An 8,251-nucleotide genomic window follows, 5' to 3' on the forward strand; every position below is an offset into this window, starting at 1 on the left:
GCCTTCTGCTGTAAAGCAGGGGAGGGGAGTTTAATTTTTATTGATTTGTTTTACCCACCTTCGACTTCTCGTGCTGTTTTAGCATCTTTAGACCTGTCTAAAGATGGAGCTTCCTGCCGCCAAAAAAAAAAGGAAAAAAAAAAAAAAGGAAAAAAAAGGACTTTTTCTTCTCTTTTACTTCCCCCCGGTCCATAAGCAGGCTCCAGCACAACCGGCACCTCAAAATCCCCCTCGGCAGCGGCTGTCCTAGCCGGTGCGGAGCCCCCTTCCCGGGGAGAGGCGGCCGCAGCCGGCGCGGGGGGGGGACTGGAGAGGCACCCGAGAACCTGCGGGGTCGGTGGGTAAAGCGGGGAGCCGGGGGAGCCGCTCTCCGGCATGGCCCCCCCTCCTCCCCTCCGGGCCGGGGGGGTGGCAGGGGGTTTCCAGCCTCGCCTCCCAGGCAGGACTCCTCATCTGTGCCCATGAGGGGGACGGGGACGGGGGCGGGCAGGGCTCTTCTGGGCTGCCCGGGGAGGGGGGGGGACGGGGGACCCCCCAGACGGGGTGGAGGGGAGGCGGCAGGACCCGCAGCCCCGGCTGCTGCCCGCTCATTTCCATCCCCAAAGGAGGTGCGGGGCGGGTGGGGGGGTGGGGGAGACGGGACGAGGGGGAGACCCCTTTTTGCAATGGGAAGCCATGAACGGGGGTGGAGGGCAGGGAGGGAGGAGAGGCGGTTGGGGAGCGGGTCGCTGCCCCGCCGCTGCCAGGGGAAGGAGCGGGCTGGGGCTTTGCAAAAAAAGATATTTTGGGGTAAGGGTTGGGGGGGGGGGGAGGTCTCTGACGATTGTCTTATCTGTTAGAAAAGGCGTCTGCAGGCGAGCTCACCAATCCGGGGCGGCCGAGGCTGCTGAGACCATCCCCTGGTGTCAGTTTTAATGGGAAACTTCACTGCTTTGCAGAGGTGGGGGGGGGGGCGGGATGTATTTTTTAATATAAAGACCAGCAGCTACCGCCGGCTTTCCCCTCCCCACTCGCTCGGCTCCCCAAGCAGTTTGCTCACACCTCTATTTCCAGCCTCCCCATTTTTGGAGCGGGGGTTATTTTGGGAAAGCCCTTTGCGGAGGTGAAGCGGGAGCCTTTGGCTGTGCCAAGGCACGAAAACCCATCCCCAAAAACAAAAAATAGAGAGGAGAAAGAGTCCTGCGGAAAGCTGATGCCCAGCTCCCCCCGCTGAGCTCCTGGCAGTACACCTTGCCTGCAGGCTGCACACATCTACATGCAAATATTAAATACTATATAGTGAATATTAAATGCAAAAAAGGCAGTGGCATTTTTAGGGAAGGGAAGACGACCTGGCCTCCGGGCTGGGGTTTCTTGCTATAGTGCCAGGACCCACGGAGGGATGAGCCGGGAGGCGGCACGGAGCACCCCAAAGGCCGGGGGACCCCGGCATGTGTCTCCCGGTCCCGCTTCGCCCTTCCCGGGGCCAAACCGCAGCTGGGATCGGGCCGCTCCCGCGGAAAACCCGCGCCCCCACTGCACACGCGTGGGTCTGGTCGGGCTGCACGAGGAGTGGGGGGGCGACAGGCAGAGCAGCCCCCCCCCCCCCCCCCCCCCCGGGTATGTCCCCCATCCTCCGACTCAGCCGACTTCTTTTTCCTACGCCCTCCCGCAGGAATTCAAGTCCTTGGCCAGTGGCTGGATGGGAACCCTCCTCCTGGGCTGGCAAAGCCGGGGCTGGGGTCTCCCCAATTTGGGGGTTGCTTGGGGGCATGTCTAGCAGCGGGGAAAGCCGGGTTTCCCAGGAGGACGGCGCCCAGCCCGCTCGCTCCCTCTTCAGAAAAGATTTATACGCAGGATTAAATGCCCGGCCGCATAGGACAATTTAACAATCAGCGTGAATAAATTCTGACTCTGTCTTTAAGAAAAATGATGGTTTGTGGTACAATCCTCTGCAGGGCTGTCATTGCAAAGAAGGAAAGAAACCAAACCCCAACAGAACCGGCGGGTTTCCGATGGCTGGATGCACCGTTTCCAAAACGGCTCGGACTGAGAGCACGGAGAAAAGAGGAAATATGGTTCTTCGTTAGAATGTATTTATCCAATTTCTTCACTTGTAATACACCTTCCCTTCTGGAAATGAGCCTGGGGGACGGGGTGTTGTGGGAAACCCATTAAAGCTTACGCCGGTAGGAGATATTTCGCAGTTGCATCTGGTTCTATATTCGCGACACATTCTCAAAAGTATAAAAATACGCCGATTTAAATAGCTAATAATGGGCAACAAAGGGGGGGGGGGGGGAAAGGAGTGGGATTTTACAGATTTTGGAAACCAGAAGTATAACCCAAAACTTCATACAGAAAAAAAAGACCGCAAACCCAACCCAGGCAAACCTCTGCTATAAAACAACCGAGAGAGGAAGAGAGGGGGCACGTTTCCGAGAGCTCTGAGCCCCGGAGGGTATTTGCCCCCTTCCAGCCGCCTCCATCCCCGACGCTCCCCCGCTGGCCGGGACTGACCTGGGGCAGCGCGCAGGACCCGCTCCCTGCACTTCTCCGAGCCGCAGCCGTGAGCTGTGAAATTGGGGCGGTTTTCTCCATTTCATCTCCTTTTTGCCTCCCATCTCCTCTTCCAACCGGTTCCCCACTTGCTCTCGCAACGGGCCTTTGCACAGAGTCCTTAATTAAAAAACCCCAACCCTTTCTCTTCCAGGGTCTGATTCTGCACTGCGGTCCTTCGGGAGGGACTTTTTCCTTCAGCCTCGCCCCCTCTTCTTCCCCCAGGACCGAAGTCCAGACCCTCTTTGCACATTGATCCTGCGGTCCAAGGTGCTTCCAGCGAGCCGGGGGACAAAACCAGCGTGTGCCCGGTGGGGACCGGCCGTGACCGTCCCCCCCGACCGCCGGGCCCGCTTGCAGCCCTGGCCCCGCTCCGTGCACTTGCTCCCTTGTCGTTACCGTCTCCCCATTACCGGGAGCCGTTGGGGAATTGGGGAGGGGGAACGGGAAGGATAAACGGGAGCAGGAATTCTAAAGGAAGAGTCCAGGACTGAGGTTTCAGGGTGTCTCGGCTAAAAGGAGTGAAGATCTGCTTTTTTTTTTTTTTCCTTTTTTCTTTTTCTTTTTATTTTTCTTTTCCTTTCTAGCAAAAATCTGTCGGAAAAGCACGAAGGAAAAGGCACCACTGGGAAGCTGGGAAGAGGGCAGGGGATGTGATCAGCCTTTGGAAAGGACCCTCGGCCCTCTCGAGAGTTTTTTTTGTGGAAGTACTTGAAGGATGACAAATGTACCTCCGCAGGGAGAGCTGGAGAGGGCTCGGGGCGTTATCACCGCCCGGGGGAAGCCCCTGAAGGGCCCGCACTAAATACACACCGTTAAGGCGGGTGGGCTGGGGGCTTCGCTCTCTTTTCCTCAAGGCCAAATCCTGACAATCGCTCCTCGACTTGATTTCAGCCGGGGACTCCGTCCTCTCCCCACCCTGACGGGCTTTACTAAAATTCCTTCGCTTTCGGGTTTTCATGCTGAAGCCCCGCGGCTACGATCGTGCGGGCCCTTGGGGCAGTGGGTGCCGAGGGCGGGGGACACGCAGTGAATTTTGCCACATGATGCAAATCACATGAGAAACAACCCCAAACCGCTGCCTCCCCAAGTTTGCTGCCAGCAGGTATTAACGGGCTTCGCCGCCAGTGCTGGAGGCGACCGGCCCCGGGCCGAGCATTGCGGTCCCGGTCCGGGATGCACAGGGCACCCCCGACGACAGCCCTTGTACCCCCGACGACAGCCCTTGTACCCCCGGGTCTAAAATAAAAAACCTTCCTTGTAAAAGTCACTTTACATCTCCTGAGCCCGAAAACTACCAGGTAACAACTTTCTACAACCCGACTCCCAGGACACGGTTTAATTTCATTCCGTAACTCAACTCTCTGTCCTTTTCTCTCCTGGCTGTGTTTCCCAGCAAGAGAGCCCTCCGGGTTTAGCATGAATTTAAACACTCAAACCTTGCAAGGAGAGCTGATGCACCACCTGGCCTTAAACCGCAGGATTTTCAGACCGTCTGGAGTTGAACTCGGATTCCAGCCGGGGGGGATTTTCGGCTTTTGAAAAGTCCCTGGGATCCGCATGCTGGTGGGGAGAGCCCCTCCGCAAGCAGCAGCTCCGGTCTCTGCAGGAAGGTGCTGGGGCTGGTTTGTCCCGAGGGTTTCCTGGCCCTGGGACATCCCAAGGGCCACTCTGCTCCTGTGTAGGCCCAGCCATCCACGCAGAAAAATCCCAGCCCAATCCCAGCCTGAAGCAGCTGGAGAAGCTCCACAGATGTGTTGCTTTGCTGTTCTTGCTGTTTTTTCTTCTATTTATGCATTTTCGAGTTCAAAGCAGGAGCTTGGTGGGGACAGAAGGAGGTAAAAGAGGGAGAAAGCGGCACTGGAAATCCAGGCAGGGAAAAAGCACAAGAGCAAATCCATGGCTTAAATCCCCTTGAAAGTGGATGGATGCGAGCGCTCCTCTCCCCCTCGCCCCCCCCCCAGGCCCTTGTCCGGGGACCTTCGCCTCTCGGTTTTATGGTTCTCCTCTGTGTAGTGTCAGCATTTCACACCCTTGATGACACAGCCTCCCCTTCTCCAGTCCCTCTGAAGATTTGGATCCCAAATAGAGCCAAAAAAAAGACTTCTCCAGCTCTGTGATTGTTCCTGGTGCTTGGGAGCTGGTGGGGGTCTGCCCACTAGTCCGTCAGTTATTCTTTAGATAAAGAAATAAAGTAAAATTAAAAGGCCCCAAAATCAAGAGGTGAGTCACAAGAGCAAAACGAGACCGGGGATCCCAGCGGCAGAGCTCGGCGTCTCTCCCCTCCGACAGAGCAAAGGCAAGTTGTGGCACCATCCTGAAACTATTTAGCTCGCATCCATGGGAGATGGGGGCCTTTTAAGGTCTCTTCTCCCTACCCCACCCCCAGAGCCACTACCCCTCGTATATTATTTTTACTAATGTGGTGGGATTTTTTTTTTTTTTGCCTTTCTTGGAGGAGGAGGGATTTGTGTAGCCAGATCCGAGGAATTTGGAGAGAGAGAGATCCCCCTGTTGACTAGAGAGATGTTGTTCTTGGGATTAGAGATGTCTGACCTTGAAGGTCGCAGGTCACGGTCTTGAATAAGGAGCAGGAGTGCGAGGCTGGGATTGAAACTTGAGGTGTGTCTGCTGGAGATCACAGGGAAAAGTCTTCCAAACAAAGAGGAATGCCTTGGTTGGGGTGAGAAAGGACAACTTCCCCAGGAATTATGGGCTCCTTCCGGATGGTCGCATACCTGCAGACCCCCCAAAGGATGCGCCGCGGCTGAGGGAGGGGAGAAAGGAGGAGAGAAAGGAGGGGCAGGATGGCTGGAGCCAGGAGGCCCCATTATTTATTACTATTTGCATTCTGGGCAGGCCCAGAGGCCCCGCCGCTGGTGGTTTTATGGAGCTAGGTGGAAAACGATAGAAAGAGCATCCCAGCATTGGGAAAGCCTTGAGGTGGAGCGTAGGGAGCAAGGAGGCAGCCCAGAAGCATCTTTGCAGGAAGGGAAGAAAGGAAGAGATCCCCCCCCAAGGGCAGGGAAGTAACACAGAGCAACAGCAGGAGATTGGATCTCGAATCTGTGTCCAACACAGCAACTATGAAAGTCTCTGTGAGATCCTGTGGAGCTCTGGGGAGTCGGTCACAGCTGTGTGCCTCAGTTTCCCCCCCCCAGGAATACCAATCAGAGGAGCAAAGAGCACTTCAAGCCTTGTTTCAGGGCAGCAAGGGTGGAATAGACTACAGAAACCTTATTTCTCTGCTGAGATCTCCATTCAAATGAGGAAAGTAACATATTTAGTGGTCCAGAGACATCGGGCTTGTGCCCATGGACCCTGCAGATGGAGGTTTGTGCATGTCTGCTTCTGGGTACCCGTGTGTGGGCTGTGCCCCTGCTCTGTCCAGGGGATGAGATTACGTGGGTGGTGTGAGCAGGATCACGGCACGATCCTGCTGATGTCACCTGCCGAAGGCCTGCACATCCCACCAAAGCCAGCCAGCACCATGCACTGCCGGCAACAGACCGCTTTGGCTATTCAACACAGCATTAAAGTCCAGGTTCAAGTGTATGCAGGTCAATCCCCTGAGCCAAGAGTAATGAAGAACATCGGAAAGTGTTTGAAGACCCAGGACCTTCAACACAACCTCAGCCAACCTCCCTGAAGCCCCAACATTTGAACAGACTCAGCTCCAGATCCTCTGCCGGTGTCAGTATGGTCTAAATGACCTCAAGGACGAAAAGCCCTGACTGTTGCAACATTTTTTGAAGAGAGCAACGAGGACCTCATTGTATCACCCGTGCAAACCACGCGCGGAAAGATCTGCAGTAAAACTCCACAGGCCAGGTCTTGCTGCGATGCTTAAGCCCATCCTTAAGGCCTTTTCCTTCCCGTTTTCGGGCCCGGTGGTTGGGAAGGGAAGGGAGAGGGTCGGGGCGAGAGCAGCCCCCTGCCCCGGGAGCAGCCCCGAGCGACGCTAGAGGGAGCCCCGGGCTCAATTAATTAATGTGCAAGAATTAACCAAGTGGGAAAAACATGGGAGCTAAGAGAGAAAGTGAGAATTAATTTACCTGTGCTATTACTGGCATTTCAAGCTGCATTTATGCCGATATATATATTAAAAAAACCCTTACATGTGTAGCAGCAAGATGACACTAGCCTGAAATGCAGGAAAGGGAACGGCTTTGTGCGTTTGTGATCTGATTCGGGGCAATTTGGGCTCTAATTGATTTAAACGGCTGTCAAACCCGCTTTCCTCTCTGCCTAGGTATTTATTCTTCACTTCGAAGCATTTGAGGGAAAGCAGAAGGCATCAATCTGTCTCCAAAATGCCTTTTTTATGCCAGTATTGATTTTTGAAGTGCCTCTGGAGGAAGGAGAAATGTAAGGAATAAATGTCAAGGAGTGCAGCGTTTCCCAGCCTGGCCCAGCTGTAAGCTCACACCCAGGGAGGCCAGAGCAGAGCTGCTCTAGGGAGGTCCCCAGGCCTGATCCAGAGCCTGCCGAACGCAATGGGACCACAGCCAAGAGGCCACGGGAGAGGGTCGCGGAGGCCAGGGGCGCCTGTGGGTACAAGCCGAGCGGCTGCAGCAGGGTACCCTGGTTTTTTGAAGTGCTTGTAGGGTGCTGCCTGCGTGCAGAAGGGTCTGCAGACCCATCCTGAGCCCCAGCCTTAGTTTCCCCCCCACCTTCCTCCCTCTGCAGCCTTTCCTGCATGGTGCAGAGCTCTGCTGCGGGTCCAAAGCCTCCTGAAGACAATGAGGGGTTTTCAGGGGTTGTAGCAGACTTAAACGGAGCTCCTGTGGGTGGGGAAAGGGCAAAGCAGCCCCGAAACAGGTCTCCATGGTGTGGTGGATGGGCTGGAGCTGTGTGGTGGATGAGCTCAGGCTTAAGTGGGAGCAAAACTGAACCAAAAGGGAGCTCAGCGGAAACGAGGTCATAAAAGCTGCTGTTGGGCTTATTTATTATCATTTTAATCTTATTAGCATCCCATTCAGTGGCTCTTTGGAGAATAAAACACTGATATTGTGTATCTATCTTGACAGAAACCAACCAACCTTAATAAAAATGAATCACTCGATAAAGAAAAAAAGGGGAATCAAACCTTTCTGAAGTTTTATATTGTCTTTTTAATTAACTACTCTAATATTACCTAAGTATGTAGGAGGGGGAAAACTAGAAAGTAGCAGAGATTATGTAAAGGGTTTATTGTATCCCATGTCCTACGTGTAAATAATGCTCCTGTTAATTTAAAACCAAGGCTGCCTGTCTTTACGACTTCACTGCACTCCCATTAGCTCTATCTTTATACAGTGTCATGGGTGCAAATAGATTGGGTTGAAAACTTCCCCCAGAGCCACTTTAAAATGACTTCTAATCTTTCCCTTTAGTGGTGTTAATTCAACTTCACAAGAGTGTTTGAAGCACCATTAGGCAGAGAAATGGACCTTCTCTCCTGCTGGTGCCCTTATCCAAATAGCAACGTTACCAAAAAAAAAAAAAAAAAAAAAAAATCTGTTTCATATCAGGCCAAGTCTCTGGGGCTCCCGAGAGCAGCTGAAGGAGACGTGGGCTTCCTTTTTACGAGACTTAAATACATAAAGGATTTATGCTTTGCATTTCTGTATCACCGCCCCGTGGAGGTCTCCAAGCACCTTGGAAACCTCCTGCCTCATAGCATGCGGGACGAGCGGCAGCAGTTGCTGGAAATGGGGACAGAGAAAGAGCT

General features: G+C 54.0%; 1 long non-coding RNA gene across 1 annotated transcript; it reads left to right on the forward strand.

Moving 5' to 3' along the window:
* Nucleotides 1-847: 847 nt before the first annotated feature.
* Nucleotides 848-2,178, forward strand: LOC143169382 (uncharacterized). Its single transcript, XR_012996887.1, has 2 exons — nt 848-940; nt 1,938-2,178. It is a non-coding gene; the product is annotated as an uncharacterized LOC143169382 (long non-coding RNA).
* The last annotated feature ends 6,073 nt before the right edge of the window (nt 2,179-8,251 follow it).

Source organism: Aptenodytes patagonicus, chromosome 20 (assembly GCF_965638725.1).
Source record: "Aptenodytes patagonicus chromosome 20, bAptPat1.pri.cur, whole genome shotgun sequence".
Classification (NCBI taxonomy): Eukaryota; Metazoa; Chordata; class Aves; order Sphenisciformes; family Spheniscidae; genus Aptenodytes; species Aptenodytes patagonicus.